Source organism: Dendrobates tinctorius, unplaced genomic scaffold (assembly GCF_039654945.1).
Source record: "Dendrobates tinctorius isolate UK_male_01 unplaced genomic scaffold, ASM3965494v1 ptg000154l, whole genome shotgun sequence".
NCBI lineage: Eukaryota > Metazoa > Chordata > Amphibia > Anura > Dendrobatidae > Dendrobates > Dendrobates tinctorius.
In genome coordinates, this window is record NW_027361821.1 from 17549177 (window position 1) to 17571288 (window position 22112).

The 22112-nt window shown below is 44.6% G+C and overlaps 1 protein-coding gene across 2 annotated transcripts in view; it reads right to left on the minus strand.

Annotated features, from left to right (window-relative positions):
- Positions 1 to 20766, minus strand: part of LOC141050927 (synaptotagmin-like protein 2) — a 174986-nt gene extending 154220 nt beyond the window's left edge. Inside the window, exon 1 of one of the 2 annotated variants that reach the window (XM_073547633.1) lies at positions 20593 to 20766. The gene's annotated coding sequence lies outside the window, so the exon portion shown is untranslated. The other variant, XM_073547635.1, reaches the window with a different exon arrangement.
- Between the last annotated feature and the right edge of the window lie 1346 nt (positions 20767 to 22112).

The window sequence follows — 22112 nt, forward strand, 5'->3', positions numbered from 1 at the left end:
TGATCACATTTTTTGCTCATGCAATTCAAAATAAGAAATACTAGCTTGGCCCATGTGAAATTTTTGCACATTGGTCGTCGGGGTGCGGGCAATTTCAGAAAAAGCAAGCTGGTCAAATGTAAATGTATTTCATGAGCTGATGAACACAGACAGGTATGTAGACTAGATGGTGGCTCGATTCTAACGCATCGGGTATTCTAGAATATGTATGTAGTTTATTTAAAGGGAATCTGTCACCCCATTTTTGCCCCATAAGCTGGGGCCACCGCCATCAGGGGCTTATCTACAGCATTCTGTAATGCTGTAGATAAGCCCCAGATGAAACCTCAAAAATAAGAACAGGGGGGGCGTGGCCTGCTTACTAATGGCACCGGTCACTTAGCTGCTGAGCTCCAGCCACTTCGACTCCTAATCGGCTCATTGCGGCTCGCCAGCGGCACCAATCTCTCTGCACATGGGGGGGGGGGGGGGGGGGGGAGTGCTGCGGAGGTATCCAGGACCGTAGCATGCCAAGGGGAAAATCCCAGAAGAAGCCGTCCCCGGCGAAAGTTACAGACTTCTTCTCCAGCACGGGGCGAGGGAAAATGGCGGCAGCATCCTCCTCCACAGCTTCCTCACGCTCATCCAGGAGGGGATCCACAGCAGGCCCAGACTTGGACACAGACGCTGCAGATATACCGCTTACCAAAGGTACAATGCAGAAACTGCTCAGTGCCCTCCGCTCATCACTGCAGCAGGATTGGAAAGATATGGTGGCTGAGCTGAGGGGAGATATCACTGCCATAGGCAGCCGTACAGCACATATTGAATCTAAAATGGGGGAGCTGACAAAGTCACACAATAGCCTCATTGATGCCAATGCAGCACTGGAGGAACAAGTGCAAAAGCTCCATACCAAGGTCTTGGATTTAGAGGACAGGTCCCGCCGAAATAATATAAGAATCAGAGGAATTCCAGAGGCCATACCAGACAAGGGGCTGCAGAGTTTTCTGGGCTCCTTGCTGCAGGAGCTGCTCCCAGACCTGACTGCAACGGATTTCCTGGTGGACAGAATACACAGAGTCCCTAAGCCTAAATCCCTCAGTGCTGATGTCCCTCGGGACACTTTAGCTCGCCTGCACTTTTACAAGACCAAAGAAGCCCTGCTGCAAGCCCTGAGAAAGAGACCCCCTCTGTCTGAGCAATTCCGGCACCTGTCCATTTTTCCAGATCTGTCTGCAGGAACCCTGGCAAAAAGGAGGGAATTTGCTCCTTATACCAAAGTTCTCAGGGATGAAGCTATATCCTATAGATGGGGTTTCCATGTAAAGATCCTGCTTTTCCGAGCAGGAAATACCCACGCCTGCCATTCCCCACAGCAGTTGGCAAAGCTCCTATCCTCATGGAACTTGTCAAATCTCCCAGCCAGATCTCCAAGAGCTACAGGATCATCCCAACAGGATAAAGTGAATGAAGATTGGTCCGTCGTGTGAGTTATGTGATATGTTTGAGTCGCGGCTGAGACTTAGTTGCTACTTTTAAGGTCCACTGGTTCTGTTCAACCAGGACCCTGAACCCCCATGGCGGTAAATTTCCACCATACCGCAGGCCCCTTTTTTGGGCTTTTTTCTTTGTGGACTGATGCTCCCTACATCAGTAATGTTAGTGATGTCAAAATTGTTAGTGTTATCTCTTTCCTGCCTAACCTTCCTTTTCCCCCTGCAGCTCTAGGCAAGAGACTTTTTTTTCATGTACAATGGTACTGAACTGTATGTCTATAAATGTTAGAGGAAAGATGTATATCTTTGTACCGTGTTAGCCAGTAGATAGAAAAATATTCAGGATTGAGAGTCCTCAGTAGTTGATACCTTTTAATGGCTAACTGAAAAGATGGTAATACATTGCAAGCTTTCGAGACTACTCAGGTCTCTTCATCAGGCTAGACTAATACAAAATCTGAAGTCACATATTTATGCACAATACAGCCTAGAAAAAATGCAATAGATAAGACAAGTGACGTGAAGCAGAACTATCAATATGGGAGAGGGAGAAACATAAATATAAACATTGGACCAGTTCATAGATAAGGAGTCTGGATGTTTTATGGTCCTCTGATTGGGGTCTAGTTCTGTGTTGCCCTGCAAGGTTTTAAAAGGAAATTCCTTAATTGATGTAAAAAGACATAAATCCATGCGACACATTCATTCCAGCACTGAGAGTGTCAAAGTTCGTCATAAATTTGTACTCCCAAACTCGTCTCTCTCTCTGAGATGTGAAGTTACCTTTCAATACCAGTAATTTCATATCCATGCTGCTGTGATCAGGGATACAGAAATGTTTTGCCACAGGTAGATCCATTCTTTTTTCTCTTATTGTGTGACGATGAGCATTCATCCTTGTTCTAAGCTTTTGCCCTGTCTCCCCCACATACAGACCCCCAGTTGGACATTTAGTACAAATAATTAAGTACACCACATTAGATGTAATGCAGGTCAAAGTACCTGGGATCTTGTAGTCCTGATGTGAGTTGGGGATCTTTATCTTGTCCGTGGTCATTATAAATGGACAGGTTTTACATTTTTTCTGGTTGCAAGGAAAGGTTCCTGCAGCTGTTGGAGAGGACAGGGAGCTTCTGACAATGATGCTTCTTAAATTTGGGGGCTGCCTAAAACACAGCAGTGGGGGGTCTGGAAAAATTGATTTTAATCGGGCATCTTTTTGTAGTAAAGGTTGTAATTTCCGTGCAGCTCCCCTTAGCACCTCCAGATTTGGGTTGTAGGTGACTACTAGAGGCACTCGGTTATTTTCTTCTTTAGCTTTGTAATGTAGCAGGTGATTCCTTGACAATCTGGTGGCTCTTGTAATTTGGTTTTCAATTGTTCTTGGATGGTAACCCTGATTCAAAAAGGTTTTTTTGAGGCGACCAAGGTGTTTGTCTCTATCCATGGGGTTGGAACATCTATAGCCAAGCCATCAGATACAATCGTATATGTTCCAACCCCATGGATAGAGACAAACACCTTGGTCGCCTCAAAAAAACCTTTTTGAATCAGGGTTACCATCCAAGAACAATTGAAAACCAAATTACAAGAGCCACCAGATTGTCAAGGAATCACCTGCTACATTACAAAGCTAAAGAAGAAAATAACCGAGTGCCTCTAGTAGTCACCTACAACCCAAATCTGGAGGTGCTAAGGGGAGCTGCACGGAAATTACAACCTTTACTACAAAAAGATGCCCGATTAAAATCAATTTTTCCAGACCCCCCACTGCTGTGTTTTAGGCAGCCCCCAAATTTAAGAAGCATCATTGTCAGAAGCTCCCTGTCCTCTCCAACAGCTGCAGGAACCTTTCCTTGCAACCAGAAAAAATGTAAAACCTGTCCATTTATAATGACCACGGACAAGATAAAGATCCCCAACTCACATCAGGACTACAAGATCCCAGGTACTTTCACCTGCATTACATCTAATGTGGTGTACTTAATTATTTGTACTAAATGTCCAACTGGGGGTCTGTATGTGGGGGAGACAGGGCAAAAGCTTAGAACAAGGATGAATGCTCATCGTCACACAATAAGAGAAAAAAGAATGGATCTACCTGTGGCAAAACATTTCTGTATCCCTGATCACAGCAGCATGGATATGAAATTACTGGTATTGAAAGGTAACTTCACATCTCAGAGAGAGAGACGAGTTTGGGAGTACAAATTTATGACGAACTTTGACACTCTCAGTGCTGGAATGAATGTGTCGCATGGATTTATGTCTTTTTACATCAATTAAGGAATTTCCTTTTAAAACCTTGCAGGGCAACACAGAACTAGACCCCAATCAGAGGACCATAAAACATCCAGACTCCTTATCTATGAACTGGTCCAATGTTTATATTTATGTTTCTCCCTCTCCCATATTGATAGTTCTGCTTCACGTCACTTGTCTTATCTATTGCATTTTTTCTAGGCTGTATTGTGCATAAATATGTGACTTCAGATTTTGTATTAGTCTAGCCTGATGAAGAGACCTGAGTAGTCTCGAAAGCTTGCAATGTATTACCATCTTTTCAGTTAGCCATTAAAAGGTATCAACTACTGAGGACTCTCAATCCTGAATATTTTTCTATAAATGTTAGGGGTCTGAACTCACCAGCCAAGAGATCCATGTTTTGGCGGGAAGTGGTTAAATCCAAATGTGATGTAATATGTGGTCAGGAGTCTCATCTCCTCCAAGGGGACTCGCACAGGTTAAATAATGCTAAATTTCCTTTCATACTGCTGGCTTGTGGAAAAAAAAAAAAAAAAAGGCTGGAGTATTCATTTGTGTAAAAAAATACTGTTGCGTTCACACTACATTCACAACATTTAGACCCTGACGGTAGATACGCCATTATTAATTGCTCCATAAATGGATCTAAGTATACTATTGCAACCGTTTACGCCCCCAACTCTGGTCAGATCAGCTTTTTGCGGAGGTTTCTTTCCAAGCTTTCATCCGTTAAAGAGGGTAAGCAAATAGTCTGCGGGGATTTTAACATGGTAATGTCCAGCACTCTGGATTGCTCCAATACTGCTGTAAAGAGGAAGGAGATGAGCACAATAATTTCAGAAAGGCATCTCCATGATATATGGAGATACCAACATGCAAATGAGAGGGACTACACATTCTTCTCGCCTCGGTTCACCTCTTACAGCAGATTGGACTACTTTCTGGTTGATAGCTCACTTATTATGGATTGCTCAGATTCAAAAATTGGACTTATAGCTTGGTCGGACCACGCCCCCATATACCTGACAGTTCAGGAGCAAAACCGCGCGCCTGTTTTTACCCGGTGGCGCATGAATGACTCCCTCCTAGCCTGTAGACAAATCTCCGAGGAGTTGCAGGCCGACCTCGCAGAGTTTTTTAACTTTAATGATAACAAGGAGGTGACAGAGGAAACGCTTTGGTCTGCACACAAGGCCTATATTAGGGGGTCATTCATCAAAATTGCCACTAGGGAGAAAAGGAGGCGTCAGGCAACTTACAAAGCTCTACTGTCCCACATAGTACTTTTGGAAGCCCACAATAAATCTGCCCCAAACTTGTCGACATCTGACGAACTCAGGAAACTAAGAACACAGCTCCGCCAGGTGTTGATGGCAGACTATGAGAAAAACTTAAGATCCCTCAAACAGCGGTACTATGTGATAGGTGACAGGACGGGTGCCTTACTAGCCAGGAGGGTTAAAAAACGAGAAATCCAAAATAAAATTGAATACCTCGTGACGGGTTCTAATGCCACAATACGCAACCCAACGGAAATAGCCAACGCATTCGCTGACTTTTACCAGTCTCTCTACAACCTTAAAAATGACCCCACTGCCCCAAAGCCTACCCAAACGGCAATTAATTCCTTCTTAAACAATATTAATCTTCCTCGGTTATCTGCAGTACAGCTGGAGCAACTAAATTCCCCTTTTTCTCTGGAAGAGGTTCGCCAGGCGGTGACCACAGCCAAAAGAAATTCAGCTCCAGGCCCAGACGGCCTCACTAACTCCTATTATAGGCAATTCACTGAAACCCTGTCTCCTTTCCTCCTGAGACTTTTCTCCTCTTCTCCTGAGACTTTTCTCCTCTTGGCGAGCCACAGCAGATATTTCACCAAATAATCTAGAGGCCATTATAACTACCCTGCCAAAACCAGGAAAACCCCCTATTTCACCGGGAAACTTCAGGCCAATATCCCTCCTAAACTGCGACTTAAAATTGTACGCCAAAATAATCTCAGCTAGAATACATAAAGTTCTTCCATCACTGATTTCCCCGGATCAAGTGGGGTTTGTGGCGGGGAGGCAGGCGAAAGATGGGACGAGACGTATGCTGGATCTGATTGCGGTGGCTGAGGGGAGGAAAATCCCCAGTGTATTCCTGTCCCTGGACGCAGAGAAGGCGTTCGACAGGGTGCACTGGAGATATCTGAAATCTGTTCTGGCCAAGTTTGGTTTCAAAGGCCCCATACTTAATGCCATAATGGCGCTGTACTCTAACCCTAACGCCAAAGTTCTGGCATCCGGATTTATATCTCGGAGTTTTGAATTAACCAATGGGACACGCCAGGGGTGTCCGCTCTCCCCTATCATCTATGCCCTTGCTATAGAGCCTCTGGCGCAGACTATCCGTGAATGCCCTCGGATCTCGGGGATTCGAGCGGGGAGTTTAAATCATGTGGTCAGTCTATATGCAGATGACGTGATTTTATCTTGAACTAATGTAGAGGTGTCCCTACAACACGTAATGGAGATCCTGTCCTCCTTCGCTCAAGTCTCGTATTACAAGCTTAATATTACCAAGTCCTTAATTTTTCCGCTCTTCTTGCCAGCCTCTACCAGAGCCACTCTCTCATCTTTACCCTTTCAAATGGGAAGACGAGGGAATCCCCTACCTGGGTATTATACTGACCCCGCTACACTCCGTGATCCGGAAAAATCTGCTGACCCTGCACACCTCATTGGATAAAGAACTTACTCGCCTTTCTCTTCTCCCGCTCTCTTGGGTGGCGAGAATGCAGACTTTTAAAATGATCTGTCTCCCAAAAATTATCTACTTACTTCGGTGCCTGCCCCTAACAATTCCGCAACGGTATCTCACCAAAATTCATTCGCTAATGAGTAAATTTATATGGGCTGGGAAAAAACCTAGAATAGCCCTGAGATGTATGCATGCCCCGTTCAGTGGTGGAGGAATGGGTATTCCTAATATTCTAACATATCACAGAGCTGCTATCCTGGAACCGGCTCGAGATTGGTGGAAGAATGATTCAGACTTGAGATGGTTACAGATTGAGTACACCTGGGCACAGGCCCACTCCCCTAAACAATTCATAGACTCCCTGCTCCTAACCCCTTCGCCCCCCGGCGATCTTCTACCCACCACAGCAGCTCTAAAGAAAGCTTGGTCCTTATGGAGCAAGCCAGTGTCACAGGCTCTAGGTCCCAGCCTTCCCCTTAGATCGCTGGAAGCCTTCATTCCGAATTTGAATCTTGCCGCCTGGACACGTGGAGGTCCAATTACCCTAGCAGATCTCTATAGAGAAGGCGTCCTACTCCCGTACTCAGAAATGTGTGTTAAATTTAACCTCCCCCGACACAGTTTATTCCAGTTTTTTCAAATACGTCACTTCCTTCAGTCCGCTCCTCTCCTACCGGTTCCCACAACAGCCGACCACGCTGCAATTAAAAAATTCTTTCAAAATAGCAAAATCAAAGGCCTTTCATACATCCATAACCTGCTAAACTCCCCGGAACCGGACAAACAATTGCCGTATATGCTCAAATGGGAAAAAGATCTAGCCTCTCAGCTTCCGTCGCAAGAATGGTTCGCGGCCTCAAAATGGATCCACAAATTCTCTTCATGTCTCAATCACATAGAGCAATTAAAAAAGGTTCATCTGCGGTGGTACAACTCCCCTACTAAACTGGCTTCTTTTTCCCCACATATGTCACCTTTGTGCTGGAGGGGATGCAACCACAGGGGCACCTTGTGTCATATGTGGTGGTTTTGCCCTAAGTTATCTAACTTCTGGCAGGAGGTGTTCAATCTAATCCATGAGGTTACTAGTCTCCGTCTTTCCCCAAACCCAACCTTAGCGGTGCTACACATTGGCCTAGATGGGATCCCGGATCTTTTAAAAAATATCATTTCTCACATTCTCATAGCCGGCAGGTACTGTGTGGCATACAAGTGGAGGTCGGTGAGCCCCCCTACAAAGACAGAACTAATTGAGAGGACCAACCTACACTGGCTATACGAAACCAACTTGACCCCCAATCTAGAGAAGAGAACGGTGAGACTTAAACAATGGCATCCGTGGGCCACTTCCCTTTATGCAACGGCCCTCCCCCAGATACAGACACCTACACCATAAATAAATTGATTGTGCCTAAGAATGCCATGCATGTAGAGCTGCTTCCCCTTCCCCCCTCCCCCCTCTTCTATGTTCAAGTTGTTGTTGGAAGGGGTATTTAATGTCCTAGATTGATATTCTAATAATGGCTCGAGGTTATTCCACCTCTTGCTACTCATTGCTCCTGTTCTTGATGTTTTTGTATGAGAAGTTTGTATTTTTTCTGAAAACTCAATAAAAACCTTTATGATAAAAAAAAAAAAAAAAATAATAATAAGAAAAACACTTTAGATTATACTTACCGGGGACGGGTGCGGTGGGTGTCGCGGTCCAGTCCGGCGCCTCCTATCTTCATACGATGATGTCCTCCTCCCTGCTTCTTCCTCGGCTCCTGCGCACGCGTACTTTATCTGCCCTGTTGAGGGCAGAGTAAAGTACTGCAGTACGCAGGCGCTGGTGCACTGCAGTACTCTGCTCTGCCCTCAACAGGGCCGATAAAGTACACGTGCGCAGGAGCCGAGGGAGAAGCAAGGAGGACATCATCGTATGAAGATGGGAGTCACCGAATGGGACAGCGACACCCATCAGACCGGACGCCGGGGTGAGTATAATCTTTTTTCTTCTCTTTCAGGTTACATTGGGGGCTTATCTACAGCATAACAGAATGCTGTAGATAAGCCCCTGATGGCGGTTGCTGCAGCTGATAGGCCAAAAATGGGGTGACAGATCCACTTTATATTCCACAACAATATCGCTGATTGCGGCAAATCCGTGCAGCAGGAGATGACCCGCGGCAACCGTCGGGAGATCAGCGGCTAGCGCCGCAGATCTCCAGACGGTAGTGGTTGCGTGCGTCGTTCGAATTCTGCGCCAATTCGCGGCCAGACTGCGCCTGTCGCTGACTGGTCACAGCCGGCCAGCCGCGATCAATCAGCGACGTGGGATTTCTGTTACAAACAGACAGACAGAATTAGACGATTATATAGTAGATTGGTAATACAATAAATTGTTTTGATAAGTAGAGGCCAAAACATGTTTTCCGGTTGAGCTGCCACCTGCAAGTCATTGTGTCTTTCTGCAGGTTTATGAAAAAGAATGTTTAACTGAATTTAGTGATAAAATCATGAATATGTGGTTTGTTTAGCTGTTTTCTTGCTGAAGGGGGAAAGTTTACCTTTCAAATGGTGTATCATTTGTGTGTGTGGGTGCAGTATGAGCGGGGATACAAAGGAATCACCGAAAAACAGTGTTTAGAAATAATAGAGTAGATAACGGAAAGATGTATATCTTTGTACCGTGTTAGCCAGTGGATAGAAAAATATTCAGGATTGAGAGTCCTCAGTAGTTGATACCTTTTAATGGCTAACTGAAAAGATGGTAATACATTGCAAGCTTTCGAGACTACTCAGGTCTCTTCATCAGGCTAGACTAATACAAAATCTGAAGTCACATATTTATGCACAATACAGCCTAGAAAAAATGCAATAGATAAGACAAGTGACGTGAAGCAGAACTATCAATATGGGAGAGGGAGAAACATATATATAAACATTGGACCAGTTCATAGATAAGGAGTCTGGATGTTTTATGGTCCTCTGATTGGGGTCTAGTTCTGTGTTGCCCCGCAAGGTTTTAAAAGGAAATTCCTTAATTGATGTAAAAAGACATAAATCCATGCGACACATTCATTCCAGCACTGAGAGTGTCAAAGTTCGTCATAAATTTGTACTCCCAAACTCGTCTCTCTCTCTGAGATGTGAAGTTACCTTTCAATACCAGTAATTTCATATCCATGCTGCTGTGATCAGGGATACAGAAATGTTTTGCCACAGGTAGATCCATTCTTGGATCTACCTGTGGCAAAACATTTCTGTATCCCTGATCACAGCAGCATGGATATGAAATTACTGGTATTGAAAGGTAACTTCACATCTCAGAGAGAGAGACGAGTTTGGGAGTACAAATTTATGACGAACTTTGACACTCTCAGTGCTGGAATGAATGTGTCGCATGGATTTATGTCTTTTTACATCAATTAAGGAATTTCCTTTTAAAACCTTGCGGGGCAACACAGAACTAGACCCCAATCAGAGGACCATAAAACATCCAGACTCCTTATCTATGAACTGGTCCAATGTTTATATTTATGTTGCTCCCTCTCCCATATTGATAGTTCTGCTTCACGTCACTTGTCTTATCTATTGCATTTTTTCTATGCTGTATTGTGCAAAAATATGTGACTTCAGATTTTGTATTAGTCTAGCCTGATGAAGAGACCTGAGTAGTCTCGAAAGCTTGCAATGTATTACCATCTTTTCAGTTAGCCATTAAAAGGTATCAACTACTGAGGACTCTCAATCCTGAATATTAGAGTAGATAAGACACTAAAGTATGAGCAGGTGCTGGGAAGTTCCAGTAAATGAACAGCAGAGGGCGCAAGCACAGTATACATAGGGGCGCACCGTCACGGGAGATGGAGAGCACATCCGGCATGTGCAGAACTTTTGTTTGCAGACTGATCTACATTTCCTATGAGAATAAAGGTCACTATTCAAATAAATGACACTGTTCCAAAGAGTGAGCACAAAAGCCCATATATCTTGTGCGCATACTATTCCGCGTCACGGGCATAATAGCTTTTAAAATGACAAATCAGAAGTGAAAGCTTAGGGTGAGGCTAAATCTTTATGGTATGCAAAAGATGTCAGTGAAAGATAAAGGCTCTAAAAGAAAAACTTCCTTAAAGTGAAAGGTTTGTGCATAAGATACAAAATTAACACCTTTTTTTATTCATAAAGTAGAGCACAGAAGTTTTATTACTTGGAGAAATCTAACTTTCCAAGAAAACCAAGAACATAAAAAAATTCACACATTCCTTACTAATTTGTAGCACAGTGCAGGGGGGGGGGGGATCATTCGTCACCATATAGTTTTACAAGATGGGGGACAATCACTATGTGTGTGCAGAATAGAGAGCAGGGCTGGGACACTCTGACCCGTCACATGTGGGATTTATAGGGGGCACAATGGGCAGTCTGCAGCCTTGACAGAATGAATCAGCACTTACTTCCAGCCAGTGACCAGCATTTTCTATATAGTAACACAAAATGCCACTACGGACCTCGGCCCACGATCCAGGGTTGACAACTCTGAATTTTTATTTTTTCTAGAGAGCTTATTAAAAAAATCAAAGAAAGACAATATTTTGTACAGACAAGTTGGAAAAATCGTAATGATTTATTATGGTTTAAGTGATCCATGTCTACCGCAAATTATCCTGAAGACAACATCAGCTGCATTCACTGTAAAATATAAAGTGATAATTACAGCCAAAATAATTTCTGTATGTTTCTTCAGGCTCAAAAAAAATTTGACATCTTAAATATTGTGTACGGACAGGGCAAAAAAAGTACCCTATTTTTACAGGCTGTCATGGAATTCTGGACAGTTGGAAACCCTACCCCGATCATCAAAATAAGGGGAACCTATCAGGTCAAATATTAATATGCAGATATAGGGTTAATCTGTAAGGCAACTGCATTATGAGGGTGCCTGGCAACCATACAGAAAATGGTCTCCCCCAGAGAAGGCGGCACGCAAGCCGAAACGCACGTAGGGGTTGTGGCACCGCAGGTCTGAGGTAATGTTTTACTATAAACCAGTGGTCCCCAACCTTTCAGACCTTGAGAGCCACATTCAGCTTAGAGAAAGGGTAGCGAGCCACATTCAGCACCGAGAGAGGGGAGCGAGCCTCATCCAGCTCCCACCCCCTTCAAAGTAGTGTCAACCAAAGCCACCATTACAGGTAAAATAACCAAAGCTTTTCCACAGAAATCACTCCAAAGAAGTACACTGAGATCCAGGGGTTCCCACAACACCCCCATTCAGTATTCACCCATCAAAGACTCCCAACACACTGTCACAGCCAGCTTTGAGCACCTCCTCTAACACGTATCATTCTCCAGGGTGCCATACCTAAATCATCTCTAAACCCCTAAGACCAGTAAATGTGCATCCACATCTGCACTTCTGTGCAGGGACACACCATTTTGAGATGTGCTCTTCATACCTGTTTGCTAGACCTGGAGCTAATGCACCAAGCTGGCAGACAGCCGTGAGCCACAATTCATGGGACAGAGAGCCACATGTGGCTCCCGAGCTACAGGTTGGGGACACCTGCTATAAACACACACTTTTTCTACTCCTCCATTTAACCCACATCGCTTGGTGATATTCATCCGTGGACTTATTGGGTCTTATGGTGATTGCATTATTTACATTGGATTATGGTATTATATATGTATTGATGTGTGGAGTGGTCATATGATTTTTACTATGTTATTCATTGCCTCTGACCTGTATTTCCACTGTTGGTAGTTCTCACCATCGCAGTATCTTTCACTACTAGTATTATGTTTTTATTGTGTCTTTAATAAAATATTTAAGTACTCTGTTCCTTTAAAGGGAATCTGTCACCCATTTTTTGAGATATCATGTAAAGATCATTGAACTGTGTGTTACCTAAGGCTGTGTGCACACGCTGCGGATTTTGCTGCGGTTCCGCAGCGGTTTTGGCCGCTGCGGACCCGCAGCAGTTTCTGCTGCGGTGTACAGTACCATGACTCCCTATGGGAATCAAAAACCGCAGTGCAGACGGTGCGGAATTTTCCGCGCGGATTATCTGCGGTTTTCAATCCGCAGAAAGAATTGACATGTCAATTCTTTCTGCGGATTCTCCTGCGGTTTGCCATCTCCTCCATTGAGGAGATGAAAAACCGCAGGGCAAAACCGCAGAGCAATCCGCAGGTGCAGGTATTTTGACCTGCGGTTTCACCTGCGGATTTTACAAAATCCGCGCGGATGAATCCGCACCTTTTCCGCAGCGTGTGCACACAGCCTTAGTATTCTAGTCATACTTTTGATCCCCCATGTCCCCGCACCTTTGATGTATAAATACCTTTTCTTATCACTCTTCCGTTTTATGGAAATCGCCGCGGTTCGGTCCAATGGGCGTGGCTTATTCTCCTCCCCCCCCACCTTGGCTTGCTGGACGTAATTTCTTCTGGGAATATCACAGATGCCGTTGTTTATTCATGCCTGCGCATTGATAAGGCTGCTCGCGATTGCACAGTATGCTTTACACAACTGTGGGCAAAGCATATAATCGCTACTGCGCATGCGCAGGTATTTTTCCCTGTGTCTATGACCCGAAAGTCTTCATATGCATTTTTTTCATCAGTGAAACATGGACGTCAAAAACTGTCACATTGACTAACACTAATAAAACTTGGGATCCAAAATACTGATGAACAACAATACATGTTTATACAAACAAAAAAAATTCCAGATATCTAGAGGAGGATTAAGGCTGCATATACAAATATGTGCAACTGTTACAATCTCAGAGAAACATTTCTTCCTCAGGTATCAACCCGATTTTTCTCTTCCATTTGTTTCTCAATGAAGAGGTACGTTTATACCAAAGTCAGTAAAAAGACCCCTGAAGTATCATGTCTTTATTCAAATTGATCATACAGATCTGTGAGACCCGGAGACAAATCAGAAATGCTCCCAGTTTCCATCTGTGTTTCACGGATTACCATTAACTTGTACAGTCGATTCCAAAAGCTCAGATCAGAATAGGACCTGCTCCAAGTCTCACGGATCCATGGGTTTCACATATGAATGATTCGATCCATTCAAATATTGGTTTGTATGCTGTCCAATATTTCTCTGTATATATGTTTTATTTTTATCTGTTGGAGAGCAAGTGAATGTTTTGCTTGGATGTGTGAATGAAGCCTTAAAGATAAATTTGGAGCTTCTCCTGCTCATTAAACATTAGAAGCATCCAGATTACACACAAGCAGCATCCGTGTCCTGGCCGTTTTTCTCACAGCGCCATTGATTTTGATGGGCTAGTTTAATCAATGACTCAGATTGAAAATGGGGCAGGTCTCAGTTTTGGTGTTTTTTGTTAATAGTCAGGTCTACAAAAAACAAGGGCATGTGGATGCCTTATAGACTATAAGGGGTACATGTTCCATTTGTCAAAAACACAGAATACACAAGGGAAAAACAGACAGCTGAAGGAGGTCCAAGAGGCACATTACGTCATTTATAGGTGGTTTCAGCCTGAAAAAGCACCAAAAAAAAAAAACCACCAAAAAGAAGGAACACAATGCAACACAATGTATAAATGACTAACTCTGCACATGTTAAAGAGCTCAATTGCTATATTCCCCCTGTATAAAATAACACCTATACTCACCTTCCAGCGTTGCTGGGTCTCCCAGGGGCTTGCTAGACATTGCTACGTCACGTGAGCCCTGCTGACAATCAGTGGCTGCTTCACGCTCACTTCCTTCGGATGTAACTGACATTTGGGGAACAAGGAGCAACAGCAGCTCTCACTTTTTCTGGATGTCGGTTTCGCCCAAAAGAAGCAAAGAAGCCGCTGATTGTCTGCAGGGCTCATGTGCCATTATGTCATGTGAACCCCGGTAGACCAGACGCCGACATTGCTGGAACGGTGCAGGCACCAGAGGTGAGTATATGCTGTTTTTATTTCACAAGAGGGATTGTCTAAGCAATGGAAACCACTTTACATCTTTTTGAATTTCTTTTAACCACTTCAGGTCTCCAAAGCCACAAGACAGTTTTTTAGTATGGGCAGGTTATAAAGAGATCCGCATTCAGAGAACTGCTAGATCTGCAGCAGGGAAAAGAGGGATTTTATCAAAATGATAGCAAGTAACTCAGTAAGTGACACATTGCAGAAATCCAGGTCTCTGCCCCTACATCAGCTCGCACCAGCAAAAAACTGGAGACAGATTCACTTTAAAGCCTCGCTCACATGAGCGCATAACTCGGACGAGCATTATCTGACTTTTCATCGGACAGCACACTGACCCATGTTACTCAATGGGGCAATGCAGATGGACAATTTTTTTCACTGACAATCTCTCTGTGACCAAAACCGCAGCATACAGCAATTTCACTCCGCATTTGGCTGAATGAGAAAAAAAATAAAAAGCCATATGGATCATCAGTACGGCGTCCCATTATTAGATATATTGCAATTCTGTAAGATGGGAAATGTACAGGATCCTGTATAATAACTGCTGAGAAAAAAAAAAAAACGGATTGCACAGAGCATGTGGATGAAAAGTGAGAAAAAAAATCGTCCCACTCTCCTGGATGAGAATGAGACTGATTGTTTTATATGCTTTTACCTCAGTCTATGTCTCAAACTGCAGTAAGACGGAGGGTCTCATCAGCTGAACTAATAGCATAGTGTATGCCCATAATGGAGCTCAGGGTACATGGCATCAGGAGGGATGGGAACTGCATTGTGATGTGCACACATAGTACACTATATAGATGTACGACGGGTGCACCGTACAGGACAACGTCACTGACGTACACAGGGCGCAGTACACTATACACATGACGGGTGCACCGTACAGGACAATATCACTGACTTACACACGGCGCAGTACACCATACACATATATGACAAGTGCGCTATACAGGACAATGTACGCATGGCGCAGTACACCATACACATATATGACAAGTGCACCGTACAGGACAATATCACTGACGTACACACGGCGCAGTACACTATACACATATATGACAAGTGCACCGTACAGGACAATATCACTGACGTACACACGGCGCAGTACACCATACACATATATGACAAGTGCACCGTACAGGACAATATCACTGACGTACACACGGCGCAGTACACCATACACATATATGACAAGTGCACCGTACAGGACAATGTCACTGACGTATATATGGCGCAGTACACCGTACACATATATATGTCACTGACAACGTACGCATGGCGCAGTACACCATACACATATATGACAAGTGCGCTATACAGGACAATATCACTGACGTATATATGGCGCAGTACATCATACAAATACAGTGGGGAAAAAAAGTATTTAGTCAGTCAGCAATAGTGCAAGTTCCACCACTTAAAAAGATGAGAGGCGTCTGTAATTTACATCATAGGTAGACCTCAACTATGAGATACAAACTGAGAAAAAAAAAATCCAGAAAATCACATTGTCTGTTTTTTTTTTTCATTTTATTTGCATATTATGGTGGAAAATAAGTATTTGGTCAGAAACAAAATTTCATCTCAATACTTTGTGATATATCCTTTGTTGGCAATGACAGAGGTCAAACGTTTTCTGTAAGTCTTCACAAGGTTGCCACACACTGTTGTTGGTATGTTGGCCCATTCCTCCATGCAGATCTCCTCTAGAGCCGTGATGTTTTTGGCTTTTCGCTTGGCAACACGGACTTTCAACTCCCTCCAAAGGTTTTCTATAGGGTTGAGATCTGGAGACTGGCTAGGCCACTCCAGGACCTTGAAATGCTTCTTACGAAGCCACTCCTTCGTTGCCCTGGCGGTGTGCTTTGGATCATTGTCATGTTGAAAGACCCAGCCACGTTTCATCTTCAATGCCCTTGCTGATGGAAGGAGGTTTGCACTCAAAATCTCACGATACATGGCCCCATTCATTCTTTCATGTACCCGGATCAGTCGTCCTGGCACCTTTGCAGAGAAACAGCCCCAAAGCATGATGTTTCCACCACCATGCTTTACAGTAGGTATGGTGTTTGATGGATGCAACTCAGTATTCTTTTTCCTCCACACACGACAAGTTGTGTTTCTACCAAACAGTTCCAGTTTGGTTTCATCAGACCATAGGACATTCTCCCAAAACTCCTCTGGATCATCCAAATGCTCTCTAGCAAACTTCAGACGGGCCCGGACATGTACAGGCTTAAGCAGAGGGACACGTCTGGCACTGCAGGATCTGAGTCCATGGTGGCGTAGTGTGTTACTTATGGTAGGCCTTGTTACATTGGTCCCAGCTCTCTGCAGTTCATTCACTAGGTCCCCCCGCGTGGTTCTGGGATTTTTACTCACCGTTCTTGTGATAATTCTGACCCCACGGGGTGGGATTTTGCGTGGAGCACCAGATCGAGGGAGATTATCAGTGGTCTTGTATGTCTTCCATTTTCTAATTATTGCTCCCACAGTTGATTTCTTCACTCCAAGCTGGTTGGCTATTGCAGATTCAGTCTTCCCAGCCTGGTGCAGGGCTACAATTTTGTTTCTGGTGTCCTTTGACAGCTCTTTGGTCTTCACCATAGTGGAGTTTGGAGTCAGACTGTTTGAGGGTGTGCACAGGTGTCTTTTTATACTGATAACAAGTTTAAACAGGTGCCATTACTACAGGTAATGAGTGGAGGAAAGAGGAGACTCTTAAAGAAGAAGTTACAGGTCTGTGAGAGCCAGAAATCTTGATTGCTTGTTTCTGACCAAATACTTATTTTCCACCATAATATGCAAATAAAATGAAAAAAAAAAACAGACAATGTGATTTTCTGGATTTTTTTTTCTCAGTTTGTCTCCCATAGTTGAGGTCTACCTATGATGTAAATTACAGACGCCTCTCATCTTTTTAAGTGGTGGAACTTGCACTATTGCTGACTGACTAAATACTTTTTTTCCCCACTGTATATGACGAGTGCACCGTACAGGACAATATCACTGACGTACACACGGCGCAGTACACCATACACATATATGACAAGAGCACTGTACAGGACAATGTCACTGACAACGTACGCATGGCGCAGTACACCATACACATATATGACAAGTGCACCGTACAGGACAATGTCACTGACAACGTACGCATGGCGCAGTACACCATACACATATATGACAAGTGCACCGTACAGGACAATGTCACTGACAACATACGCATGGCGCAGTACACCATACACATATGACGGGTGCACCGTACAGGACAATGTCACTGACGTACACACGGCGCAGTACACCATACACATATATGACAAGTGCACCGTACAGGACAATGTCACTGACAACGTACGCATGGCGCAGTACACCATACACATATGACGGGTGCACCGTACAGGACAATGTCACTGACGTACACACGGCGCAGTACACCATACACATATATGACAAGTGCACCGTACAGGACAATGTCACTGACAACGTACGCATGGCGCAGTACACCATACACATATGACGGGTGCACCGTACAGGACAATGTCACTGACGTACACACGGCGCAGTACACCATACACATATATGACAAGTGCACCGTACAGGACAATGTCACTGACAACGTACGCATGGCGCAGTACACCATACACATATGACGGGTGCACCGTACAGGACAATATCACTGACGTACACACGGCGCAGTACACCATACACATATATGACAAGTGCACCGTACAGGACAAAGTCACTGACAACGTACGCATGGCGCAGTACACCATACACATATATGACAAGTGCACTGTACAGGACAATGTCACTGACAACGTACGCATGGCGCAGTACACCATACACATATATGACGGGTGCATCGTACAGGTCAATGTCACAGTACACCATACACATTTGACGGGTGCATCGTACAGGACAATGTCACTGACGTACACACGGCGCAGTACACCATACACATATATGACGGGTGCACCGTACAGGACAATGTCACTGACGTACACACGGCGCAGTACACCATACACATACATGACGGGTGCACCGTACAGGACAATATCACTGACAACGTACGCATGGCGCAGTACACCATACACATACACTCACTGGCCACTTTATTAGGTACACCATGCTAGTAAGGGGTTGGACCCCCTTTTGCCTTCAGAACTGCCTCAATTCTTCGTGGCAGAGATTCAACAAGGTGCTGGAAGCATTCCTCAGAGATTTTGGACCATATTGACATGATGGCATCACACAGTTGGCGCAGATTTGTCGGCTGCACATCCCTGATGCGAATCTCCCGTTCCACCACATCCCAAAGATGCTCTATTGGATTGAGATCTGGTGACTGAGGAGGCCATTTGAGTACAATAAACTCATTGTCATGTTCAAGAAACCAATCTGAGATGATTCGAGCTTTATGACATGGCGCATTATCCTGCTGAAAGTAGCCATCAGATGTTGGGTACATTGTGGTCATAAAGGGATGGACATGGTCAGCAACAATACTCAGGTAGGCTGTGGCGTTGCAACGATGCTCAATTGGTACCAAGGGGCCCAAAGAGTGCCCAGAAAAAATTCCCCACACCATGACACCACCACCACCAGCCTGAACCGTTGATACAAGGCAGGATGGATCCATGCTTTCATGTTGTTTATGCCAAATTCTGACCCTACCATCCGAATGTCGCAGCAGAAATCGAGACTCATCAGACCAGGCAACGTTTTTCCAATCTTCTACTGTCCAATTTCGATGAGCTTGTGCAAATTGTAGCCTCAGTTTCCTGTTCTTAGCTGAGAGGAGTGGTACCCAGTGTGGTCTTCTGCTGCTGTAGCCCATCTGCCTCAAAGTTCGACGCACTGTGCGTTCAGAGATGCTCTTCTGCCTACCTTGGTTGTAACGGGTGGCAATTTGAGTCACTGTTGCCTTTCTATCAGCTCGAACCAGTCTGCCCATTCTCCTCTGGCATCAACAAGGCATTTCCGGCCACAGAACTGCCGCTCACTGGATTTTTTTTCTTTTTCGGACCATTCTCTGTAAACCCTAGAGATGGTTGTGCGTGAAAATCCCAGTAGATCAGCAGTTTCTGAAATACTCAGACCAGCCCTTCTGGCACCAACAATCATGCCACGTTCAAAGGCACTCAAATCACCTTTCTTCCCCATACTGATGCTCGGTTTGAACTGCAGGAGATTGTCTTGACCATGTCTACATGCCTAAATGCACTGAGTTGCCGCCACGTGATTGGCTGATTAGAAATTAAGTCTTAACACACAGTTGGACAGGTGTACCTAATAAAGTGGCCAGTGAGTGTATATGACGGGTGCATCGTACAGGTCAATGTCACAGTACACCATACACATTTGACGGGTGCATCGTACAGGACAATGTCACTGACGTACACACGGCGCAGTACACCATACACATATATGACGGGTGCACCGTACAGGACAATGTCACTGACGTACACACGGCGCAGTACACCATACACATATACGACGGGTGCACCGTACAGGACAATACCCTCCTCCTCTTCCTAATTCCGTGCAGTAACCTCGCTCTTACACCTTACCCTGGGGGGATTGCTATGTACCTGCGGTGTATGTGGGTCTCGCTTTCTCCTTGGTGACACACACGACAATAACAGACTGGTGTACGACATATAATAATGAGAAGTGTCACACTCAGTCCTATACCGACACATACACTATTACCAGATAATATTTGGGGGATTATAATGTGCACAAAGTTCTGCAACATTTACTTTACAGTGATTATTACATGTTTGCAGCCATTTTTACCACAATTACACAACAAAATTTGTAATTTTTTTCATTTTAAATGGTAAAAAATATGAAAAAAAAATGCAAATACCTGGCCAAAAACATGCAAATACCTGGCCTTATGTGCCATAAGACACCTGACTAGGAAACATTTCATTATTGTTCCATGGCTGGTACAAATTAGCGCAGATTTTATGCAACACTCCCCTAGTTAGAACTTTTACACATAGAAATAGAGTCACCTATTTGTAGAAGTGGCACAGTCCTGTACAGCGCATGTTATGTACACCAGAGAATAAACCACTTAGACGTAGGGGTGTCGCAGCTCGGTAATATTTCCCAGATGTATATATGCAGCCACTTACCTGTGTCCTCGGCAGCAGGTGGTGGGAGACTTGACTAGTGAGGGAGCAGCGAGCACTCAGCGCTGACACGGCGGAGACACGTGACACCCGCCTTGGAGTGCGCGGATCTGGAGGCTGCGGCTGAGGAAAACCCGGCGGCCGGATCACCAAGCAGCGCAGCCCGGTTGCCGGCAGGGGGCGCACTGTCCACTGCTAGAGAATCTCACCTCAGGCGACTGAGGTAATAAAGTCTCCCCCTTCATATTTTCAACTTTTCCTATTATTTGGGTTTTGATGCAAAATAAGGGAAAACCTGACGTCAGTTTACCGCCATCTGTGTGGTTTCTGACATTGCTCCATGTAAATTACAAAAAAAGCCATATCACATGAGCAATTTTTCCACATTTGTCTACAAATTAGCAATTGTGAACTTTATTTTGTTTACTGCCGGTTTCCTAGGTTACAGGCCACCTCTGCACTCTTTCAGCAGTAGGTGGTCTCCTAGGCAAGGAGCACAGCACTTACAAGCTGTTTTCTACCGAGCTTGTGAGTGCTGCTCTGAAGCTCCGTGATGCATGGACACAGGTAGGTTTAGTGTCCTTGCACTCCTCTGCCAGCAGTGTGCAACAGTACAGACAAGCAGCACAAATCACAGACAGCAGTGCATTGCTCACCTGGCAAGCAGGAGGCAGGGGAGCATTGCCCTCCTGCAGAAGAAAGTATGAAATCTGCACTTAATGAGTCCCTCTTGCACCATTTGTGTCGATAATTGAATGGTCCCATGTTGGGGCAGGAATTGTCGTTTTCTGTTCCTATAACAGATTGGAACAATTAATGCAATGGTCTGAGATGTCCTCCCAGGAGTGAGATTCAGCAATTCTCCATTTTGGTTGTTAAACGGACAATTGTATCTCTGATTGCAGATACTGGGGCTGTCTTCATGTACAGATGGTGGTTCTAGTGCTGCGTTCATGTACTTACGGTGTTTCTGGTGACATATTAATGGTACTGATAGCCAGGGACGGACACTGACAGCTTGGGGCCCCTGTGTAAGAAATGTGTCTACAGATATATATACATATACAAAAAAAACCCTGACCAGCACCTCCTAAGCAGGGTCGGACTGGGGTGTCTGGGGCCCACCAGGGGAATGGACTCTAGAGGCCCACACTACAGCTATATGCAAATATCTGTCAGTCGTTATCCCCATTATAGTGGAGCATCGACTGTAAAACACAGGTGGCTCCTGCACATCTACTGTGCGCCCCCATAACTGGGATGTACAATTACAGTATTTTACATTAAAGGTTCTATGGTTAAAACAAGTTATCACCGATCCATGGGCTCCACAGGACAGGTGATCGCTTAGGTCCGACCATTAGAAACTGCACCAGAAGAATGAGGAAGTTTTATCCATGACAGGACACTTATCCCCATTTTAAAATGCAGCAGCAGTTCAGATGTCTGACCGCAGCTCCATTCATTCTCTTTGGGGCTTCGAGAAAAAAAAAAAGAAGAGCAGTGCTCGCAGGCACAGAGTG